The sequence below is a fragment of the Triticum aestivum genome, chromosome 1B (genome assembly GCF_018294505.1).
Source record: "Triticum aestivum cultivar Chinese Spring chromosome 1B, IWGSC CS RefSeq v2.1, whole genome shotgun sequence".
NCBI classification, from domain to species: Eukaryota; Viridiplantae; Streptophyta; class Magnoliopsida; order Poales; family Poaceae; genus Triticum; species Triticum aestivum.
In genome coordinates, this window is record NC_057795.1 from 482,432,714 (window position 1) to 482,457,952 (window position 25,239).

The window sequence follows — 25,239 nt, forward strand, 5'->3', positions numbered from 1 at the left end:
GGGCTCTTCGGGTGGATGCGATCACGAGATCCTAATCTTAGAGTTAGCAAATTCATTTAACACGAATAGTAGAGAGATCAGAGTCCCAGAGTATAGACGAGGAATAAAAGATCCTAATACCACCCGATGGCGACGTGGGCCAGTAAGGCACACGGCCAAGTTAGTAAAAGTTTTTGCAATGTCTAGACTCGACTTCGGCCAAGGAGTGTGGAAGGGGGATTCCTACAGGCAGTCGGCTCTGATACCAACTTGTGACGCCCCCGATTTAATCGTACACTAATCATGCACGCAAACATGTACGATCAAGATCAGGGACTCACGGGAAGATATCACAACACAACTCTAAAACATAAATAAGTCATACAAGCATCATAATACAAGCCAGAAGCCTTGAGGGCTCGAATACAAGTGCTCGATCATAGACGAGTCAGCGGAAGCAACAATATCTGAGTACAGACATAAGTTAAACAAGTTTGCCTTAAGAAGGCTAGCACAAACTGGGATACAGATCGAAAGAGGCGCAGGTCTCCTGCCTGGGATCCTCCTAACTACTCCTGGTCGTCGTCAGCGGCCTGCACGTAGTAGTAGGCACCTCCAGTGTAGTAGGAATCATCGTCGACGGTGGCGTCTGGATCCAGGGCTCCAGCATCTGGTTGCGACAACCAGGTAGAAGGGAAAGGGGAAAAGAGGGAGAAAAGCAACCGTGAGTACTCATCCAAAGTACTCGCAAGCAAGGAGCTACACTACATATGCATGGGTATATGTGTAAAAGGCCATATCGGTGGACTGAACTGCAGAATGCCAGAATAAAAGGGGGATAGCTAATCCTGTCGAAGACTACGCTTCTGGCAGCCTCCGTCTTGCAGCATGTAGAAGAGAGTAGATTGAAGTCCTCCAAGTAGTATCTCCAAGTAGCATCTCCAAGTAGCATCTCCAGTAGCATAATCCTACCCGGCGATCCTCCCCTCGTCGCCCTGTGGAAAAGCGATCACCGGGTTGTCTGTGGAACTTGGAAGGGTGTGTTTTATTAAGTATCCGGTTCTAGTTGTCATAAGGTCAAGGTACAACTCCAAGTCGTCCTGTTACCGAAGATCACGGCTATTCGAATAGATTAACTTCCCTGCAGGGGTGCACCAACTTACCCAACACGCTTGATCCCATTTGGCCGGACACACTTTCCTAGGTCATGCCCGGCCTCGGAAGATCAACACGTCGCAGCCCCACCTAGGCACAACAAAGAGGTCAGCACGCCGGTCTAAACCTAAGCGCACAGGGGTCTGAGTCCATCGCCCTTAGCACACCTGCACGTTGCGTACGCGGCCGGTGAGCAGACCTAGCAACCTCCATTACAAAGGAAGTTGCGTTAACGCAGTCCAACCCGGCGCGCGCCACTCAGTCGCTGACGTCAAGAAGGCTTCGGCTGATACCACGACGCCGGGATACCCATAACTACTCCCGCGTAGATGGTTAGTGCATATAGGCTCGTAGCCAACTCAGATCAAATACCAAGATCTCGTTAAGCGTGTTAAATATCCGCGAACGCCGAACAGGGCCAGGCCCACCTCTCTCCTAGGCGGTCTCAACCTGCCCTGCCGCTCCGCCACAAAGTAACAGTCGGGGGCCGTCGGGAACCCAGGCCCACCTCTACCGGGATGGAGCCACCTGCCCCTTCAGCCCCCATCTCCGAACAGTATCACAGGTAATGTAACTGTGCAAAGTATATCGTATATGCCCGTGATCACCTCCCGAAGTGATCACGGCCCAGTAGTATAGCATGGCAGACGGACAAGAGTGTAGGGCCACTGATGGAACACTAGCATCCTATACTAAGCAGTAGGATAGCAGGTAAAGGTAACAACAGTAGTAGCAAGGACAGGCTATGCAGCAGTATAGGATTAACTGAAAGCAGTAACATGCTACACTACTCTAATGCAAGCAGTATAGAGAAGAGTAGGCGATATCTGGTGATCAAAGGGGGGGCTTGCCTGGTTGCTCTGGCAAGAGAGAGGGGTCGTCGGTGACGTAGTTGATCACAGCGGCATCAGCGGCAGTCTCAGGGTCTACCGAAGAGAAGAGGGGGGAAGAAACAGTAAATACATATCAAGCAAGAGCATAACAGGACAACAGGAAGAGCTAGATGTGTTCTAACGCGGTGCTACATGTTATCGGCGAAGGGGGATAACATCCGGAAATGTTTCCCCAGGTTTAGCATTTTCGGACAGATGAATCGGAGGTGAAAGTTGCGTGTTTGCTATGCTAGGGATGTGTAGCGGACGAACGGGCTGCGTATCCGGAAGCGTCTCGTCGTTCTGAGCAACTTTCATGTACAAAGTTTTTCCATCCGAGCTACGGTTTATTTTATATTAATTTTAAAAGATTTAATTCATTTTTAGGATTTATTTAATTATTTAAATTCAACATTATCCAGAACAGTGCACGCTGACGTCAGCAGTCAACAGAGGCGTTGACTGGACAACTGACGTGTGGGTCCCGCATGTCATTGACTCACAATAATTAAACAAGGTTAATTAGCTTTAACTAAATGATTAGGTTAATCTAATCTGATTTAATTAAGTTAATTAATTAATTAATATTTTTATTATTATATTTATTATTTATTTTTCTTCTCTTTTTTTACATTCTGGGGGCTGGTCCCCATGTGTCAGGGAGTATTTCCGTTAGTTAATTAGCCAGTTTACTTAAGTTGTGATTAATTAGAAGGCGGGTCCCAGCAGTCAGTGGTACTGGCGTCATAAGCGGCTGGGTTAAGAGGACACGTCAGCAGCGCCGACGTCTAGTCGCCGGCGACCAAAACATAGCGATGACGCACGGGATGTCACCGAAAATCAGTTACAGGCCACCAAAACGGGCGTCGCTTGTCGCATTCGAACGCGCGTGAAGTCCTGCGTCCAATGGTGCTAGGGGTGGGGGTGAGGGAGGTCCCAAGCGACGCCGACGACGAGCAATGGTGATGGCCGGATCTAGGCGAGCTCGGTTTCAAGGTTGCAGCATATGGCGAGGCGACCAAAGGGTATCAGATGGTTCCTGGGGAGTCCAGGAACACGAGGCAAAGCTCGGTCGCGAGTCCTGCGGGCTGTGGCCACGATGGAGAGTCAAGCGGCGGCGACGAGTTCTCGGACGCGGTAGCGGGGCTAGCTAGTGGGGGAGCCAGAGCTCAAGGGAAGAGGAAAGGATGTGGGGGGCTCACAGAGGGCCGGTAGGGGGCACAGGGGAGCCAGGGGGTGCTGGAGTCGAGAGGATCGACGACGAGGTAGCGGCGTCGTCCGACGAAGAGGATCGAGGCAGACGGTGGCGATGATGCGTACGTCGATGTGGTGGCCTCCCGGCCTTGGTCCAGCGGTGTAGACAAAGCAGGGGTCGACGACGGTCCTCCCAGCGAGATCCCAGGCGGCAGGGTGAGTGCGCGGGTGGGCAAGGTCGACGGCGGCCATGGCGATGTGCGGCGGTGGAGTCGGGGCGGATCCCCTCGATCCAGATCGAGAGGAGGCAGAGGGAGTCCGGCGGGGAGGGCGGCGGGGTGGTTCCGACGAGGGGGGCTCCTGGCAGCAGCGGTCGGCGGGTAGCGCGAGGGGCAAGCGCCTCCTGTACGGCGCACGTCGTGCGTTAGTGGGAGTGTGGCGGCGCCAGGAGGGGAGCGAGGGAAGAGATGGGTGGAGTGGGGATCGTGGGGGTGTGGGCTAGGGTTCGGTGTCCCCTGGGTGGGTTAGTAGGTGAGGTGGGGTGGGCCGGTCCGGCCGAGCCGGCCTGTAGCTAGCTGGGCCATTCGGCCCAGAGAGAGGGGTTCTTTTCTTTTGTCTTTTTTTTGTTTTTGTAGTTTCTTTTCTTTTTTTATTTATTTTCTTTTCTGTTTTAAATCATTTTAAATTATCTAGGTATTTTATAAAAATGTGTTTGCTTTATTATAATTACCCAGTCATTTAACTGTACACCCCGAACATTTTAGTTTAATATTTTGAAAACTTTGTCGTTTGACATTATTTGAATTTGAATTTGAAACGTTTTCGAATGAACCCGAGATTAACTACAGTGACCGAGGTGACATGGCATCATTAACGTGAGATTACTGTAGCATGATTATCCGAGCATCACAAATTCTTCATAAGACAACTTGCTGCCTCCGGTTCTGATCTCTTTGGTCTGAAGTTTTATGCTCCATGGGTCATGCGTCTTATCAAGCGCCACTCTACTGTCAACTATCAACCCTCTGCTCGCAATCATATAATATTTCTACCAGAAGTTGATATGTCAGTTGATGCTATATATTCTGACCCTGCCAAGATGCCGCTTTGTCTTCAGAACATCGAGCACCAAAGCTTCACTCATCCTATTGAAGGTGTTCAAGCAGCAACACGAATCTATCCATTTGTTGGTAACACTCGTCTTCCTCACAGAGCACCCACTGAAGCCACTGAAAGCACCATTGCCGAAAGGCCTCGCAAGCGTTCTCGCGTTCTCAATGACCGAGAACTTCTTGTGGCCCTTCATCAGAAACAGGATAAACATCACTTTTGGCTCAAGAGACAGATGCAAAGCCTCTTGGTGGATGTCAATCACATTCGCAACCTTGCCACCAAGAATGCCTTTGTTGCTCATGAAACTTGCCGGAGATCATGGAAGAGTTTGACCCTGCTTAGTGCTGAGGCAGATCTTCAAGACGGTGGCTTCAATGAAAGATTTCAGTTTGACTCCACTCCTCCACGGAATGCTGTCTTACGAAGAACTCCATCTCTTGAAGACTCTGAATATTCCTCCTCCGCGGCAACAGTTAATGCCAGAGTGATCGATGATGAAGATGATGCTACTTCACCACCTCCAACTACTACGAGCATCGACACTGCACCAAGTTCCTCTGCACCGCCACCCAACGACAACAACCCTGCTGCTTCACCTACTCATCAAGAAGACGAGTAGATGCTCTATGTCTTCAAACCTTTTTGGTCATTACTGACAAAAGGGGGAGAAGCGTATGAGTTGATAGTCTTCAAGCGGGTTCATATGGGCGGTTGCATTATATTTTGCTGCGTGCTTACAACTCTTGCATTTTGATACATTTGGTTCTTTGAGTTGTAACACCTAAACTTGATGGTCGTCTGCTACTTCTGATACGTGTTTGCTTTACTCTGATGCGATGATAACTTCCGCACTTAGATCATCCTGCAGACGTCCATTTTTCATTATGCATGTCATTCTACTTGTTATATCATTTCATGCATGATGAATTATCTTCATAAGTTCAAGTGGATCTCCATAAGTACAACCTGCCATGTGCATTTGCAATCCAAAAGCAAATTATTAATATGCACATCTTCAGGGGGAGCCCTTGCTACTTATGAAGACAATTCCTATCCTTACAATTTCACATACTTTATCCTCGTTGAAAACTTCAACCAGTTTGTCATCAATCACCAAAAAGGGGGAGATTGTAAGTGCATCTAGTGCCACCCCTAGTTGGTTTTGGAGTATTGACGACAAAGTTGGTTGAGGGACTAATGCGTTTGTGAGAATTGCAGGATAATGCAGGTAGTGTCCCTCATTGATTCAGTTTACCTACCGGAGATGACCCCTAAAAATATATGAAGACATTGAAGACAATGGTGGTATGAGAAGATATTCATATTGAAGACTATGACATGAGAAGACATTACGTGAAGACAATGGAGCGCGAAGACTGTGTGGTTTCGTCGTTTCCTTTCTTCTTTGTTGAGTCATAGGAACCACCGTACTGTTAAGTGGGGTCCAAGTGAACTAAGTCAGAGTGACTGAAGTGATGCTCAACCCAAATCCTATGTCTTCGAGCGAAGACAATGAGAGCAAATCTTATCCAGAGTTGGATGAGTCAGCTTTGCTTGTAGCCCAAGTAAAGTTGCCGTGTGTGTTTGAAATCTGACCGTTGGAACACGTGTCAGTTCCTTAGTGACCCGGCTTTTGTCGTTTGAGAGCAACCCACCTCGAAGCATTTGAGAGAGAGAAATCCTTGCGAGGACAAAGCCCAAACACCCAGAGCCAAAGAGTGTTAGGCATCACTGAAGTCTTTCTGTCTGTGTGACCTGAAGACTTTTTACACTTGAGGACTGTGTATTCTCCAGCCGGTTAGGCGTCGTGTTCTGAGCATCCAAGAGTCATTGTGGATTGCCGAGTGAACAAAGTCTGTGAAGGTTTGGAAGTCTCCCTTGAAGACTTACCAGAGTGATTGGGCGAGGACTAAGTGACCTTAGCTCAAGGGGAATAAGGTGAAGACACGGTCTTCTGAGTTAAATCTCAGCCTCCCTAACCAGACGTACAGTTGTCACAGCAACTGGAACTGGTCCAACAAATCCTGTGTCCTCAACAAGCAACTGGTTCTATCTCTTCCCTCCTTTACTTTGAGTTTGTCTTCATGAAGTAATTGCTTATTGTTTTATCCGATTGACTTCATTGCTTGACTACTATTGTTGATTGGCTTCATACTATCTTCCATCCTGATCCTACTACCTAGCTGCTATTAATCTTCAAACGTTAATGCTATTGCATACTTGATTATGGCTTGCTTGTTGTAGTTTATCTTCCGCTGCATATCAATTAGGTTTTTTCTATTGTTTGTCTTCGAAACTTCCATGTTTTGAAGACTTTCCTAAAAATCGCCTATTCACCCCCCCCCCTCTAGTCGATAACTAGCTCTTTCAACTATCGTTTCAGACCGTGACGTCAAGTTCATTAGCTACTTCTGGAAGATGCTACACGCCAAGCTTGGAATCAAGCTCCTATTCTCTTTGACATACCATTCACAAACCGACAGCCAAACGGAGGTCACAAACCGGACGCTATCGACTCTCCTCCGTGTGTTGATCAAGAAGAACATCAAGGAGTGGGAGGAATGCTTACCCATCGCCGAGTACACCTACAATCAAGCAAGACACTCTACTACCGGCAAGTCCCCCATCGAGGTCGTCTAGGGATACAATCCATTGTCCCCATTGGACATTCTACCACTACCTCTACAAGAGCGCATCAACATGGACGCGAGTGCTAGAGCAAGCTATCTCAAGAAGATGCATGAAGATACAAGGCACACCATCCAGCACCAAGTACAACGCCTTGCGACCAAGATCAACATCGACAAGTGCCCCATGATATTCAACATTGGAGATCTTGTAAGGTTACACCTTTGCAAGGACCGCTTCCCCAACGTACACAAGTCCAAGCTACTACCACGTGCCGACGGACCCTTCAAGGTGATCACACACCACAACAACAATGCATACAAGATCGACATATCATGCCACAAGTACAACGTGAGAGATGTCTTCAATGTCAAGGATCTCTCTATCCCTACCATGGTGGCGAGGTTTTCGATCTGAGGTCGAATCTTTCCCAAGGGGGTTGGAGATGATGCGGACCATCCTACAATCATCCACATGGACCTACCGTCGTCTCCTCAAGTGCCAACCAGACCGATGGCACAAGCCCGTGCAAGAGCTCTCGAGACCGAGGTGACATCTCTCCCTAGTGATATTCCATATGACCCACATGAGAAAATGTCAACTATCTAAGTCGGAATGCTATGTGTGATTAGGTATGGAGAATACCCTCTCGGAGATGCTCGTGAGGATGAACAAGTCCCAAATTACATGGATGAAGAGGACCGATGAAAGGAACCGGAGAAACCTCCCAGGACCCGGACATCCGGCCCCTGTAGATGTCAGCCACCACAATGACCCAACCAAGAAGCACCTATAGGCATCGGACATCCGACCCAAGCTCGGGCATCCGGCTCAACCCTATCCAGAGAGCAACTGGAATGGGCCAAAACCGTCCTGGTCATCTGGCCCGACACGAGCCGCCGTACATCCGCCCCCGACCCAGACATCCGGCCCGAGCCTACTATGGGAGCAACCAAAGCCAGCCCACACATCCGGCCCCTAGCCTGAACATCCAGCCGACGGGAGGGTGCTATGTCTTGAGCTTGCGTTGGTTTTCCTTGAAGAGGAAAGGGTGATGCAGCAGAGTAGCGTAAGTATTTACCTTAGTTTTTGAGAACCAAGGTATCAATCCAGTAGGAGGCTCCTCAAAATTCCCACGCACCTACACAAACAAACAAAGAACTCACAACCAACGCAATAAAGGGGTTATCAATCCCTTCACGGCCACTTGAGAAAGTGAGATCTGATAGAGATAGTATGATAAGATAAATATATTTTTGGTATTTTATAATATAGATGCAAAAAGTAAATATGCAAATAAAAGTAGATTGAAAGCAAATATGATAAAGGATAGACCCGGGGGCCATAGGTTTCACTAGAGGCTTCTCTCAAGATAGCATAAGTATTACGGTGGGTGAACAAATTACTGTCGAGCAATTGATAGAAAAGCGAATAATTATGAGATTATCTAGGCATGATCATGTATATAGGCATCACGTCCGCAACAAGTAGACCGACTCCTGCCTGCATCTACTACTATTACTCCACACATCGACCGACTCCTGCCTGCATCTAGAGTATTAAGTTCATAAAGAACAGAGTAACGCATTAAGCAAGATGACATGATGTAGAGGGATAGTCTCATGCAATATGATATAAACCCCATCTTTTTATCCTCGATGGCAACAATACAATACGTGCCTTGCTGCCCCTGCTGTCACTGGGAAAGGACACCGCAAGATTGAACCCAAAGCTAAGCACTTCTCATATTGCAAGAAAGATCGATCTAGTAGGCCAAACCAAACTGATAATTCGAAGAGACTTGCAAAGATAACTCAATCATACATAAAAGAATTTAGAGGAGATTCAAATATTTCTCATAGATAAACTTGATCATAAACCCACAATTCATTGGATCTCGACAAACACACCGCAAAAAGAGTTTACATCGAATAGATCTCCACAAGAGAGGGGGAAAACATTGTATTGAGATCCAAAAAGAGAGAAGAAGCTATCTAGCTAATAACTATGGACCTGAAGGTATGTGGTAAACTACTCACAACTCATCGGAGGGGCTATGGTGTTCATGTAGAAGCCCTCCATGGTCGATTCCCCCTCCGGCGGAGCACCGACGAAGGCTCCAAGATGGGATCTTGTGGATACAAAAGGTTACGGTGGTGGAAATTGTGTTTCGTTGGCTCCCTGGATGTTTTCGGGGTATGTAGGTATATATAGGAGGAAGAAGTATGTCGGTGGCCACCCGAGGGGCCCACGAGACAGGGGGGCGTGCCCTGTAGGGGTGGGCACGCCCTCCCATCTCGTGGCCACCTCAGCTGCTGCTTGGCTTGCACTCCAAGTCCTCTGGATCACGTTCGTTCCAAGAATCATGCTCCCGAAGGTTTCATTCCGTTTGGACTCCGTTTGATATTCCTTTTCTTCGAAATACTGAAATAGGCAAAAAAAACAGCAATACGGGCTGGGCCTCCGGTTAGTAGGTTAGTCCCAAAAATGATATAGATGTGTAAATAAAGCCCATAAACATCCAAAAGGGGTAATATAATAGCATGGAACAATCAAAAATTATAGATACGTTGGAGACGTATCAAGCATCCCCAAGCTTAAATCCTGCTCATCCTCGAGTAGGTAAATGGTAAAAACAGAATTTTTGATGTGGAATACTACCTAGCATAATTCTCAATGTAATTTTCTTTATTGTGGTATGAATGTTCAGATCCAAATGATTCAAAATAAAAGTTCATAATGATAAAAGAAATAGTAACACTTCAAGCATACTAATCAAAGTAATCATGCCTTCTCGAAATAACATGGCAAAAGAAAGTTCATCCCTGCAAAATCATATAGTTAGGCTATGCTTCATTTTCGTCACATAAAGATGTTCCCAACTCCTATACCCCCGATGACAAGCCAAGCAATTGTTTCGTACTTAAATAATCTCAAACTTTTTCAACCTTCACGCAATACATGAGCCTAAGCCATGGATATAGCACTATGGGTGGAATAGAATAAGATAATGGGGATTGTGTGGAGAAGACAAAAAAAGAGAAAGTCTCACATTGACGAGGATAATCAACGGGCTATGGAGATGCCCATCAATTGATGTCAACATGAGGAGTAGGGATTGCCATGCAACGGAAGCACTAGAGCTATAAATGAATGCTCAACAAAAGGAAACTAGTGGGTGTGCATCCAACTTGCTTGCTCACGAAGACCTAGGGCATTTGAGGAAGCCCATCGTAGGAATATACAAGCCAAGTTCTATAATGAAAAATTCCCACTAGTATGAAAAATACAACCTATGAGACTCACTATATGAAAAACAAGGTGCTACTTTGAAGCACAATATATGAGACTCACTACATGAAGAACAAGGTGCTACTTTGAAGCACAAGTGTGGAAAAAGAGATAGTAACATTGCCCCTTTTCTTTATTTTCTTTTTTTCTTTTCTTCTTTTTTTTTTTGGGCCTTTCTTTTTTTTCCTTTTGGCCTTTCTTCTTTTTTTTCTTTTTTTTCTTTTTGGGCAATGCTCTAATAATGATGATCATCACACTTCTATTGATTACAACATATGAATTACAACTCGAAACTAGAACAAGATATGACTCTATATGAATGCCTTCAGCGGTGTACCGGGATGGTGCAATGAATCAAGAGTGTCATGTATGAAAATTATGCATGGTGGCTTCGCCACAAATATGATGTCAACTACATGATCATGCAATGGCAATATGACAAAAGTAAAGTATGTCATGATGATGAACGGAATGGTGGAAAGTTGCATGGCAATATATCTTGGAATGGCTATGGAAATGCCATAATAGGTAGGTATGGTGGATGTTTTGAGGAAGATATAATGAGGTTTATGTGTGATAGAGTGTACGTATCACGGGGTTTGGATGCACCTGGGAAGTTTGCACCAACTCTCAAGGTGAGAAAGGGCAATGCACGGTACCGAAGAGGCTAGCAATGGTGGAAAGGTAAAAGTGCGTATAATCCATGGACTCAACATTAGTCAAAAGAACTCATATACTTATTGCAAAAATTTAGAAGTCATCAAAAATCAAGCACTACACACATGCTCCTAGGGGCATAGATTGGTAGGAAAAGACCATCGCTCGTCCCCGACCGCCACTCATAAGGATGCACAAGCCAGGTACACTTCATGTTTCAAATTTGTTACACAACTTTAACCATACGTGCATGCTACGGGACTTGCTAACTTCAACACAAGCATTCTTTAAATTCATAATCAACCAACTAGCATGACTTTAATATCACTACCTCCATATCTCAAAACAATTATCAAGTATCAAATTGATCATAGCATCCAATTCACTTCCTACGATAGTTTTTATTATACCCAACTTCGATGCCTACCATTCTAGGACCAATTTTATAACCATAGTAAATACCTTGCTGTTCTAAAAGACTCTCAAAATAATATAAGTGAAGCATGAGAGACTAGCAATTTCTACAAAAATAAGTCATCGTCGTGCTCTAAAAGATATAAGTGAAGCACTAGAGCAAAAACTATCAAGCTCAAAAGATATAAGTGAAGCACATAGAGTATTCTAGCAAATTCTAATCAAGTAGGCTTCTCCCAAAAGGTGTGTACAGCAAGGATGATTGTGGTGAACCAAAAAGCAAAGACTAATATCATACACGACGCTCCAAGCAAAACACATATCATGTGGCGAATAAAAATATAGCTCCAAGTAAAGTTACCAATGAACGAAGACGAAAGAGGGTATGCCTTCCCGGGGAATCCCCAATCTTAGGCTTTTGGCTATTGCCACTCCTTATTCCATAGTCCATCAAAGCTTAGGCTTTTGCCACTCCTTATGCCATAGGCCATCAAAGCTTTACCCAAAACTTGAAAACTTCATAACACAAAACTCAACAGGAAATCTTATAAGCTCTGTTACTGAAAGAAAACAAAACCACCACATAAGGTACTGTAATGAACTCATTCTTTATTTATTTTGGTGTTAAACCTACTGTATTCCAACTTCTATATGGTTTATAAACTATTTTACTAGCCATAGATGCATCAAAATAAGCAAACAACACACGAAAAACAGAATCTGTCAAAAACAGAACAGTCTGTAGCAATCTGTAACTAACGCAAATTTCTGGAACTCTAAAACTCCTACCAAAATAGGAAGTCCTGTACAATTTGTTTATTGATCAACAGCATAAAGAATCAATGCAAAACCACGTTTCTGTGATTTAACAAAATTAAATTCGTACGTGCAAAGTTTCTGTTTTTCAGCAGAATCAAATCAACTATCATCATAGGTTATTCTATAGGTTCTACTTGGCACAAACACTAATTAAAAGATAAAAACACATCTAAACAGAAGGTAGATGCAAAATTTATTACTAAACATGAACAAAAACAAAAAACACAAATAAAATTGGGTTGCCTCCCAACTAGCGATATCGTTTAACGCCCCTAGCTAGGCATAAAAGCGAAGATAGATCTAAGTAGTGCCATCTTTGGCACTTAATTCCTCAATAGAGCACTTATGATCTTTAGGGGGTTCTACCTTTTTAGCAATGATTAAACCTTTAGGCAAAAATTCAAGAAATTTTTTTGTAGCAAAAGGTTCCTTAACGATAGAGAGACAATTGGGATGAACACTTATGGATTTGAGATCCGCGTCTCCCTTACTAGAAGATTCACCCTTATTTTTAGGAACATAAATAAACTTGGCAGTTTTGGTAGGAGGTTTTGGAGTATTTTTCATGGAAGAAGTCACGGAACCTAAGTTGGTAATGATATCCTCAAGTTTACCGATTCTTGCAGAATCTAGATCTATTTTTTCATTGACTAAAGGTTCTTTCTCTTTAAGATTTTTCAAAGTAACTCCAACCCTAGATCCATATTGGGTAATGTGATTATGGATCTTGTTATCCAAATTTTCAATCAACTCAATAGTGGCCATTTTATTTTCAATAATATCAAGCCGTTGCATCACATGTTCTAAAGTTAAAACCGTTCCATTAACCAAAAGAGGTGGTGGGCCAAACAAATCTGACATAGTGTTATAAGCATCAAACGTATGGTACTCAAGAAATCTCCTCCGGTAACGGTATCAAGAACGCATCTATTCCAAGGAGTAATGCCCACAAAAAAATTACAAAGAAGAACGGAAGTAGAAAGCTTCCTAGTAGATCTATTTTGAGCATTGCAAATTCTATGCCAAGCATCTTTTAAATTTTCTACCTCCCTTTGCTTAAAATTAAGTATTTCATGTTTGGGAGTGATAACAAGGATATGAGGACTAGCCATAACGACAAGGTAAACGATCTAACACACGAGCAAACGAAAAAGGCAAGCGAAAAAGAGAGAGAGAGAGATTGGGAAAGAGAGGGCAAATAAAACGGCAAGGGTGAAGTGGGGGAGAAGAAAACGAGAGGCAAATGGAAAATAATGTAAATGCGAGGGAGATGAGTTTGTGATGGGTACTTGGTATGTCTTGACTTGAGCGAAGACCTCCCCTGCAACGGTGCTAGAAATCCTTCTTGCTACGTCTTGAGCTTGCGTTGGTTTTCCTTAAAGAGGAAAGGGTGATGCAGCAGAGTAGCGTAAGTATTTCCCTCAGTTTTTGAGAACCAGGGTATCAATCCAGTAGAAGGCTCCTCAAAAGTCCCACGCACCTACACAAACAAACAAAGAACTCACAACCAACACAATAAAGAGGTTGTCAATCCCTTCACGGCCACTTGCGAAAGTGAGATCTGATAGAGATAGTATGATAAGATAAATATATTTTTGGTATTTTATAATATAGATGCAAAAAGTAAAGATGCAAATAAAAGTAGATTGAAAGCAAATATGATAAAGGATAGACCCGGGGGCCATAGGTTTCACTAGAGGCTTCTCTCAAGATAGCATAAGTATTACGGTGGGTGAACAAATTACTGTCGAGCAATTGATAGAAAAGTGAATAATTATGAGATTATCTAGGCATGATCATGTATATAGGCATCACGTCCGCAACAAGTAGACCGACTCCTGCCTGCATCTACTACTATTACTCCACACATCGACCGACTCCTGCCTGCATCTAGAGTATTAAGTTCATAAAGAACAAAGTAACACATTAAGCAAGATGACATGATGTAGAGGGATTAACTCATGCAATATGATATAAACCCCATCTTTTTATCCTCGATGGCAACAATACAATACGTGCCTTGCTGCCCCTGCTGTCACTGGGAAAGGACACCGCAAGATTGAACCCAAAGCTAAGCACTTCTCCCATTGCAAGAAAGATCAATCTAGTAGGCCAAACCAAACTGATAATTCGAAGAGACTTGCAAAGATAACTCAATCATACATAAAAGAATTCAGAGGAGATTCAAATATTTCTCATAGATAAACTTGGTCATAAATCCACAATTCATTGGATCTCGACAAACACACCGCAAAAAGAGTTTACATCGAATAGATCTCAACAAGAGAGGGGGAGAAAATTGTATTGAGATCCAAAAAGAGAGAAGAAGCTATCTAGCTAATAACTATGGACCCAAAGGTCTGTGGTAAACTACTCACAACTCATCGGAGGGGCTATGGTGTTCATGTAGAAGCCCTCCGTGGTCGATTCCCCCTCCGGTGGAGCGCCGGCAAAGGCTCCAAGATGGGATCTCACGGATACAGAAGGTTACGGTGGTGGAAATTGTGTTTCGTTGGCTCCTTGGATGTTTTTGGGGTACGTAGGTATATAATGGAGGAAGAAGTATGTTGGTGGCCGTCCGAGGGGCCCACGAGACAGGGGGCACACCCTGTAGGGGTGGGCGCGCCCTCCTATCTCGTGGGTGCCTCGGCTGCTGCTTGGCTTGCACTCCAAGTCCTCTGGATCACGTTCGTTCCAAAAATCACGCCCCCGAATGTTTCATTCCGTTTGGACTCCATTTGATATTCCTTTTCTTCGACATACTGAAATAGGCAAAAAAACAGCAATACGGGCTGGGCCTCCGGTTAGTAGGTTAGTCCCAAAAATGATATAAATGTGTAAAATAAAGCCCATAAACATCCAAAAGGGGTAATATAATAGCATGGAACAATAAAAAATTATAGATACGTTGGAGACGTATCAGAGGGCCGCCTCTGTCTATGCAGAGTAATGGGTCGAGGCCCATGTACCCTTTCGCCCCCTAGACTATATATACTCCTTGTTCCCCAATGTTTTAGGGTTAGCATTGTGATAGCTCATTTTGGAGATAGAACTTTGCTTATCCACTTGTACCCCTACTCCATTGGAGACCAAGGCCTCCTAGGAGAAGATCCCCAAGTGGATTCAAGACCCCTTCTAGGAAGACCCATCTAGGATTCAATACCTCAACTCCTTCAAGGATTGGGATGAACTATCTACACTTTGTATCCTCTTGTGTTGACTTTGGATCATGTATCTCGTTATGTGTATGTGGATCTAGCATATGTGTGATTGGATCTTTTCTATTTGAGTGTTTTCTCTCGTGTTCTTCATGTTCTTCGCGGGATCCCCTCCAATTGTGAAAGATCGGCCCTCTAGGGTTCCACCCTACATCATCTTGGTATCATGAGCCATGGTTGATCATGAATTTGGAGTGCCTACCTTTGTTTTCTAGCCTGATTTTGCTTTGTTTTGACCAATTTCAAAAATCCCCACAAAAATAGCCATACCAATTTTTGGTGATGTGTTGGTTTGACGATGTTTTATTGAATTTGATCCATGGATTTGTTGTGTCACGAGTGGATCTAGCTTTCCCCCATAATTTCCCAACTTCCATCCAATAAATTCCATGATTTTTTTTCCCGAATTATTTTCCCACCTGGTTCATCATGTTCATCCATGGATTTGGTGCCCCGGACATTCGGCCCGTGGCCCCCGGACATCCGACCGATGCCTGGACATCCGGCATCTGGCAGACAAAAACATCACCACCACTTCCGTTTTCACCTAACTTCACCAAATTTTAACCGTGTGTCTACCAAGCCTTTCACATACCACCAACATTTCTGCAAACCACCACCGTTTCCCGCAACCACCATCACCTATCTGTTGTGATCATCTTGGCATCCAACAATTTTGACACGTTTGCTTTGAGAATTTGAGGTGTGGTTTCCGTTTCCTAACGTGTTTTGGCTAATTAGGCACGATTCGCACCGCCACTCATATTCACCACCGATTTGTCATCGACATCAACCATTTCATCATTTTGACACCCAACCACAAGCAAGGGACAGTAACTTTGATGACACCATTGTATATTCCCCTTGCCATTGCATTGTTAACCCCCGAGCCCATTCCGCGTCACTTTCCTATCGAGACTAGCCATTTGAGTATTGCCAGCAATGCTACTTGTGCACTTTAGTGATATTTGATCTTCACCTTCCATTGCATATATACCTCATCTTGGTATCATCGTATCATCTCTTGTGTAACAAGTTTGTTCCCGCATATACACAATTGCTCTCTTGGTTCAAGCACTTTGCAAAAGTGGCCAAAGGAAAACATCAAAAGAGAGAAGAAAAGCTTTTAAGAAAAAAGAGAGAACAAAAGAGCTTGCAAGCGAGAACCATAGCATCATAGCACATTGCATATAAGATTGTCATATCCGATCATCTTCGATCATCGTGAGAGAATCACCGGTAATCATACATAATAGCATACTTGGGATAGAAGTCATTACGTTTTGTCTCTTATAGGTAGTGCACAAGTTCGTATCTGCCTATTGAGCAATTGTGCTAGCGTCTCTCTAGTGTCGTGCAAGAAGAGCAATTTTCATGGATTCCACATTTTGAGCTCGTTCCTTGGTTGCACGACCGCATTTATCTATCTGTGCATGTGTTTCCATGTGCCACATATTTCTATTGGTCTACTTGTTTCACTTGAAAATTTGTGAATTTTTTTCAACACTATTGAATCTTGCTAACAATTGCATAAATTTTGTGCCACCATCCTCACCAAGCTACTCCAAAAGCTTTACTTGTGTAGGTGTGAGAATTGACAAGATCTAGTACCAATTGTGCTATTTCCCTAATACATTATCGAGTGATCATTGATCCATCTTCAACATTGGATAAGGTACATTTGGTCTAGTTATTTCATTTCTTCCACTCACATATATGATTGCGATGATGGACAGGCCAAGTACTTCTACCAATCCACTCTTCGTTGAGCAAGAAGAGGCACCGAACAACTATGTCACCAAGGCCCGACTATTCGGCGCACAGAGAGCTTTGCATCAAGAGAATGAAGCATTAGGCGACCGCATCGGTCAACTCGTCACTGACTTGTGACAATCCGAGCAACGTACAAGAGCCTACTTTGACACATCGATAGCAACTCTTAAGGATGACCTACGAGCCATGATGGTCAACCATTCTTCTACGACATCATCATCATCATCAGGATGGCGCAATTTAAGCCGACATTCATCGAAATCTTCTTCGGATGCAAGTCTTCAACGAGTTCGTTCGCATCATCGTCAAGACCATGAAGATCATCATGTTCCACAAAACCTGTTTCATGGAAACGGTTTACAAGACCGCCTCCAGGAATGTGAACAACATCGTCGACAAGCTAGTGATCCCATGGAATGAGAGCAAGCTCCACGATGCCAACAACAACACGAACATCAAGATGGTGATACACTACGACAAGAGCAACAACGCCGTGATGAACAAACCCTTGAAGCCCAATATACCCTCCATGAAGCAGCCAACACTGTACGACAACGCAACCGCGAACAAGAAGAGGCCCTCCATTGAGAGCGACAAGAAGAATGCCAAGAAATGAGGAACCGTGCAAGAATTCCACACGCTCAACGTCAAGTTCATCAAGAGGAGCATGAGGAGCAAGCGATTCAAGACCCTCCACCACGACAAGAGCGTCATCACCATCGACCCCAACACAATGAAGATCAACGCTACGGCAAGCTCAAGTTCAACATGCCTCGGTTTCCCAAAGCAATGATCCCGAACACAACCTATCATGGGCATTGAAGGTCGGCAAGATATTTTGTCTACACAACTATGAACAAGAAAAGAAGATTGCCATGGCATCTCTTGAGTTCCAAGACTATGACCTTATTTGGTGGGAGCAAGTCATTGAGCTATGAGCCGCAAAAGGTGACCCACCTATCACAGCATGGAACCAAATGAAGGTTGTCATGCGAGCGCGCTTCATGCCAACATATTATAGTCGAGTTGTCTTCAAGAAGTTGCAATTACTCAAGAAAGGAACCAAGTCCGTTGAAGATTATTGCAAGGAAATAGAGATTGCCATGAGACAAGCCAATGTCACGGAAGATGAGGAGCAAACCATGGCACAATTCTTCAATGGACTTGACCATCCTATCAATAAGATCGCCGACTTCCAATCGTACACAAACCTCCTCGAGCTAGTGCACCAAGCTGCCAAGGCGGAGAAACAAGTGCAAGACGACTACAAGTACGTCAAATACTCATCCAAGACCTACAGCTCATACCATCAAGCTTCAATGACTTGTAAGTGCATCTAGTGCCCCTTAGTGATTTTGGTGTATTGACGACTTATATGTTAAGGGACTGATGCGTTTGTGAGTGTACACAGGTCTATAAGTCTATGAGGAGTTTGATATTTATAGAGAAAGTCGACCCCTAAAAATGAAGTTCTTCAACTGAAGACTTTGGATTTCTGAAGACTTTCTAAAGACTTTGAAAGTGAAGAAATTGGTGTGACCTTGAAGACTTGGTATTCATTCGAGGAACATGAAGCGTGAAGACTATTGTTTTATAGTTTCATTTTCTCTTTCTTGAGTCATAGGAAACACCGTACTGCTAAAGGGGGTCGAGGAAATACTAAGGAAAAATTTCCATGTGATGCTCAAGTCAAAATCCTACACCTACCAATCCTTTCGAGTGAAGCCACTGGAAATCTCGCACAGTTCAGTCATATTCTTCAGTGACAGATACGAAGTTCTTCTGGTCTCTGAGGAATTTGTTCTGACTGAGGAGTTAGGAATTCGCCAGTGCAGATTGCCTACACAGTGACGAACATGATAGCCCTGAGGTATTTGAGAGTCAAATATTCCGATCGTTGTTGTGCTACGCGCCAGCTGTCCCAAAATATCTACCCACCTAATGGTCATATCAGACAAGAGCATTTACGTCTTATCATGTCGGGCTGCTCCCTAGGCTATAAATAGCCGCCCCCTTCAACCACTAGCTGGTTGGCTGCTCCGAGAGAAACTGACACTTGTCATTTGAGAGCAACCCATCCTCCGAGGACTTTGAGCGAAGATCATCAAGTAGGAAAACCCAAACCCCAAACCTACAAACCCCAAAGTGATTGAGCATCACTGAAGAGATTGATCCTGTGTGGATCCGACGCTTGTTTCCTTTGAAGACTGTGCTTCTTCCAGATGGTTAGGCGTCAAGGTCTAGAGCATCCAAGAGGAATTGTGGATCGCCGAGTGACCGAGTTTGTGAAGGTTCGGAAGTCACCTGAAGACTTACCACGAGTGATTGGGTGAGGTCTGTGTGACCTTAGCTCAAGGAGAATACGGTGAGGTCTGTGTGTCCGGGACTGGGTGTCCTCGAGTTTAAATACTCAGCCGCTCCGACCAGATGTACAACTGAGACAACAGTTGGAACTGGTCTACCAAATCATTGTCTTCACCGAGCTTACTGGTTCTATTTCCTCAACTCTTTAATTTCCTCATCTCTATTGTTGTGTGCTTGTTCATATCTATTTGAAGACTTAGGCTGGAGACTTTCTCAATTTCCTCAGTTCAATTTCTTCAGTCTGTCTGTCTTCATCCTATGTTATCCTGTGTTTACGCTTTCTATACTCTGTGCTTGTCTTCATTTCATCATGATGACTATGCATGTGTTCTGCTATGTTTACTTTTGAGTACTTATTCCGCTGCAAGTAGTTCTTCATTTAGGAATTTCCTCACCAGCAAATTACTCAGTGAAGAATTCATAAAAATCGCCTATTCACCCCCCTCTAGTCGATATAACGCACTTTCAATTGGTATCAGAGCAAGGTACTTCCTTGTTCTGTGTGATTTTGGTTTAACCGCCTGGAGTTTTAGTTATGTCGATCGCGGGTATGATCAAGGTCTCTGCTGGGCGTCCTACCTTCGATGGAACGGACTACCCCTACTGGAAGTATAAGATGTGAATGCATCTTGAGGCAATTGACAACGATCTCTGGTATGTTGTGGAAAATGGTGTTCCCTCAGTCACACCTTCCCTGAATGCTACTGATGTGAAGAGATTCAAGCAACTCGATTCTCAAGCGAAGAATATCCTATGTGGCCATCTGAGCAAAGGGCAATATGGTAGAGTGAGTGCTTTGGAAACTGCTAAGCTTATCTGGGATAGGCTCTCTAAAGTAAATGAAGGAGTCTCAACTCAACGTGACTCTCGTGTTGACGTCCTTCGCAATCTCTTCAACCGCTTCAAAAGATTCGAGAATGAAAATGTTCGGCAAACCTTCGATCGCCTCACCGATATCTCAAATGAGCTTCAAGCGCTTGCCACCACTGATATCACCGACCATGAGGTGGTGAAGAAATTGCTGAGATCGCTCGATTCTTCATTTGACACTCTGGCACTGATGATTCAAGAGCGTGCTGATTACAAGTCACTTGATCCTGCTGATATCCTCGAGAGGCTAAACACTCATGAGTTCTAGCTTGCTGAGAAGAGAGATCTCTATGGTTCGAGCTATGGCAAACCACGTGCTTTGAAGGCCAAAGCAGTCTCTGAGTCTGAAGAAGAGGACTCTAGTAGCAGCCTTGGTGATCCTGAAGAACTGAGCCAGGAGCTAGCACTGCTCATGAAGAAATTTCAGAAGTTCTCAAGACGTGGCCGCTTTGGAAAATCCTCAAGGAGCAACGATTCCTCATCTAGTGACTATAAGAAGAGGCTATGTCACAAATGCAAGAAACCTGGTCACTACATTCATGATTGTCCTCAGTGGGACAAGGAATTGAAGAAGAAGAAATACAAGGATTACAGTTCTGATGATGCCAAGAAGAAGAAGAAATCTTCAAAGTCTTCATCGTCAAAATCCTCGAAGTCTTCATCTCACAAGAAGAGCAGCTCCAAGAAAGCTCGGGCATTCATGGCAAGGAAATGGATTCTGAGGCTGGACCTGAGGAACATGAGGAAGAGGAGGCATCCGAGGAGTCCGAGTCTGGTGTGGCAAGCCTAGCTCTTGCTACCGCGTTCGTCGGCAAGTCTATCTTAAACTCTGAAGAAAATGGCAACACCAACAATGCCGATGAAGGCAATGATGACTACGCTCCCACCTATTGCTTCATGGCAAAGGGTGCCAAGGTAACTAAATACCCCTCCTCTGAATCTAGTGAGGATGAATCTGATGAAAATCTTAAGCCTAGCTACTCTAAACTTGCTAAGATTGCTGTGAAACAACAAAAGGCTATTGAAAAGCTTCAAAACATGCTAGAAAAAAGTGATGATATGTTGGGTGAAGAAATGGATCGCACTAAAAACTTAACTGAAAATCTTCAGAGACTTCAGTCTAAGTTTGACAATCTTCAAAGTCATCATAACACTCTCTTATCTGACCATGAGAAGCTTTCTTATGAATTTCTTCAAAGAAAGCAAGATCTTGAGAAGCTAAGAGTGAGTTATGAAGATCTTAAGAAGGAGCGTGATTCATTACTAGCTCAACAAATCAGCGCTACTCAGGATGAATTTGATCCTCCATGTCTGAAGTGCATTGAACGTGAATCTGCTAATTCTACACCTGAATGTTCAAATGCTTCTAATGTTACAAATTCTTCACCTGTCTATGCTATCACTAATTCCTTATCTTAGGACATTGCTAGTATCACTGATGATGCAGGGCTGAAGGAATTGTACATGATAGGCATGTACAAAATCCTCAAAGGGCATTAGACTCTTTGTGATGTGCTTAAAAAGCAGATCCTCAACAGGAACCCTAGGAAAGAGGGTATTGCCTTTGAGAGGAAACTCAATGCTGATGGAACATATTGGAAGCCTGAGCAGTACCCCAAAAACCCACGGGTTGCTGCAAAGGGACCTCTAGTTGATCCATCCAATTTATCTGGCTTTACATGTGAATCTCCTCATTCTTCTGATGAGTCATTTGACTCCAACTATAAACTGTTCAAGAATCAGAATGGTGAAGTATTTGCTAGATATGTTGTCACTAACTGTAGGAACGGTTCCCCTATGAAGAAAATCTGGGTTCCCAAAAGTTATCTTGAAAGTCTTTAGGTGAATGTCCTCATAACACCACCAGTGAAGAACAGGAACCCCAGATCCAATTCTTCATATGGACCTAATCCTTCATATGTATCCAATTCCTCAAAAGGATCAAAATCCTCATATGACCATCATCGTGCTAACCCTTCTGTTTCACAGGGTAGAGCTAAGGGCTATGAATATGAGCATTATTCTTCAAATCATTATGTTCATAAGTCCTCGAAGAATTTCTCTGCTTATTCATATGCTTACCCTAACCCCTCTTATGTGAAATGAAGCGGACTGGCTTCTATGCCACCTTTCTCATATGGTGCACGCAGAGTGATGAATTCTTTGCCACCCCTTCAGATGTGGGTGGTGAAGAAAAAGAACTAATCTCTTATGCAGGGTCAGGTCTCCAGACGTGCTCAAAACGTCTGAAGAATTTGCTGGAGACCTCAAAGTGCCTGAAAGGACGCAGGCTAAACATGATGAAATGAACTTTCATTTCACACGTCCTCATACTCTTTTATCTGTGTTGTTGCTTGATGAAATTGATCTGATGATATTGATGTCATATTCTTCACTCATGAAGTATATGAGTTTGTAAGTTGCACTAATTCATCTGTAGGATGATCAACCCAAAGCAAACGAGTGGGTCCTCGATAGTGGATGTATAAATCACATGACTGGTGACAAGAATCTCTTGATGGACACTCCTTTATCACCGTCACATCTGAAGCATATCATCTTCACTAACAAAGGAAAAAGCCAGGTATTGGGTCTAGGTAAGGTTGCGATCTCAAAGGATCGACACATGGACAAAGTCATGCTTGTCGAGTCCTTAGGATACAACCTCATGTCTGTCTCAATGCTTTGTGATCTTGATATGGCTATTTGTTGGGGAACGTTGCAAAAAATTAAAAAATTTCCTACGGTTTCACCAAGATCCATCTATGAGTTCATCTAAGCAACGAGTCAAGGGAGTGAGTTTGCATCTACATACCACTTGTAGATCGCGTGCGGAAGCTTGCAAGGTGATGATGGAGTCGTACTCGAACGTGATCCGAATCACCGATGACCAAGTGCTGAACGGACAGCACCTCCGCGTTCAACACACGTACGGGACGGGAGACGTCTCCTCTTCTTGATCCAGCAAGGGGAAAGGAGAGGTTGAGGAAGACAGCTCCATCGGCAGCACGACGGCGTGGTGGTGGTGGAGAGGCAGTACTCCGACAGGGCTTCGCCAAGTACACAACGGAGGAGGAGAGGTGTTGGGGAGGGGAGGGCTGTGCCTTGGAGGGTGGTGCGGCTGCCCTCCCCTCACCCCTCTATTTATAGGGGGAAGGGAGAAGGGGGCCGGCCCCCTAGAACCCATCTAGGGGGGGTGCGGCGGCCAAGGGGAGAGGGGGAGAGGGTGGCTTGCCCCCCAAGCCAAGGGGGGCGCCCCCTCTAGGGTTCCCCCCTCAACCCTAGGCGCAAGGGCCCAAGGGAGGGGGTGCGGCCAGCCCACCAGGGGCTGGCTCCCTGCCCCACGCAGCCCATGTGGCCCCCCGGGAGGGGTGGCCCCTCCCGGTGGACCCCCGGAACCCTTCCGGTGGCCCCGGTACAATACCGGTATGACCCCGAAACTTCCCGGTGTCCGTTTGACAACTTCCCATATATAAATCTTTACCTCCGGACCCTTCCGGAGCTCCTCGTGACGTCCAGGATCCCATCCGGGACTCCGAACAACATTCGGTAGTCACATACTAGTCTTCCTAATAACCCTAGCGTCACCGAACCTTAAGTGTGTAGACCCTACGGGTTCGGGAGACATGCAGACATGACCTAGACGCTCTCAGGTCAATAACCAACAGCGGGATCTGGATACCCATGATGGCTCCCACATGCTCCTCGATGTTGTCATCGAATGAACCACGATGTCGAGGATTCGATCAAACCCTGTATGCAATTCCCTTTGTCAATCGGTACGTTACTTGCCCGAGACTCGATCGTCGGTATCCCAATACCTTGTTCAGTCTCGTTACCGGCAAGTCACTTTACTCGTACCGTAATGCATGATCCCGTGTCCAACACCTTGGTCACATTGAGCTCATTATGATGATGCATTACCGAGTGGGCCCAAAGATACCTCTCCGTCATACGGAGTGACAAATCCCAGTCTCGATCCGTGTCAACCCAACAGCTACTTTCGGAGATACCTGTAATGCACCTTTATAGTCACCCAGTTACGTTGTGACGTTTGATACACCCAAGGCACTCCTACGGTATCCGGGAGTTACACGATCTCATGGTCGAAGGAAGAGATACTTGACATTGGTAAAGCTCTAGCAAAACGAACTACACGATCTTTTATGCTATGCTTAGGATTGGGTCTTGTCCATCACATCATTCTCCTAATGATGTGATCCCGTTATCAACGACATCCAATGTCCATAGTCAGGAAACCATGACTATCTGTTGATCACAACGAGCTAGTCAACTAGAGGCTCACCAGGGACATATTGTGGTCTAAGTATTCACACGTGTATTACGATTTCCGGATAATACAGTTATAGCATGAATAAAAGACATTTATCATGAACATTGAAATATAATAATACTTTTATTATTGCCTCTAGGGCATATTTCCAACAGTCTCCCACTTGCACTAGGGTCACCAATCTAGTTACATTGTGATGAATCGAACACCCATAGAGTTCTGGTGTTGATCATGTTTTGCACGCGAGAGAGGTTTAGTCAGCGGATCTGCGACATTCAGATCCATGTGCACTTTGCAAATCTCTATGTCTCCATCTTGAACATTTTCACGGATGGAGTTGAAACGACGCTTGATGTGCCTGGTCTTCTTGTGAAACCTGGGCTCCTTAGCGAGGGCAATAGCTCCAGTGTTGTCACAAAAGAGTTTGATCGGCCCCGACGCATTGGGTATGACTCCTAGGTCAGTGATGAACTCCTTCACCCAAATCGCTTCATGCGCTGCCTCCGAGGCTGCCATGTACTCCGCTTCACACGTAGATCCCGCCACGACGCTCTGCTTGCAGCTGCACCAGCTTACTGCTCCACCATTCAACACATAC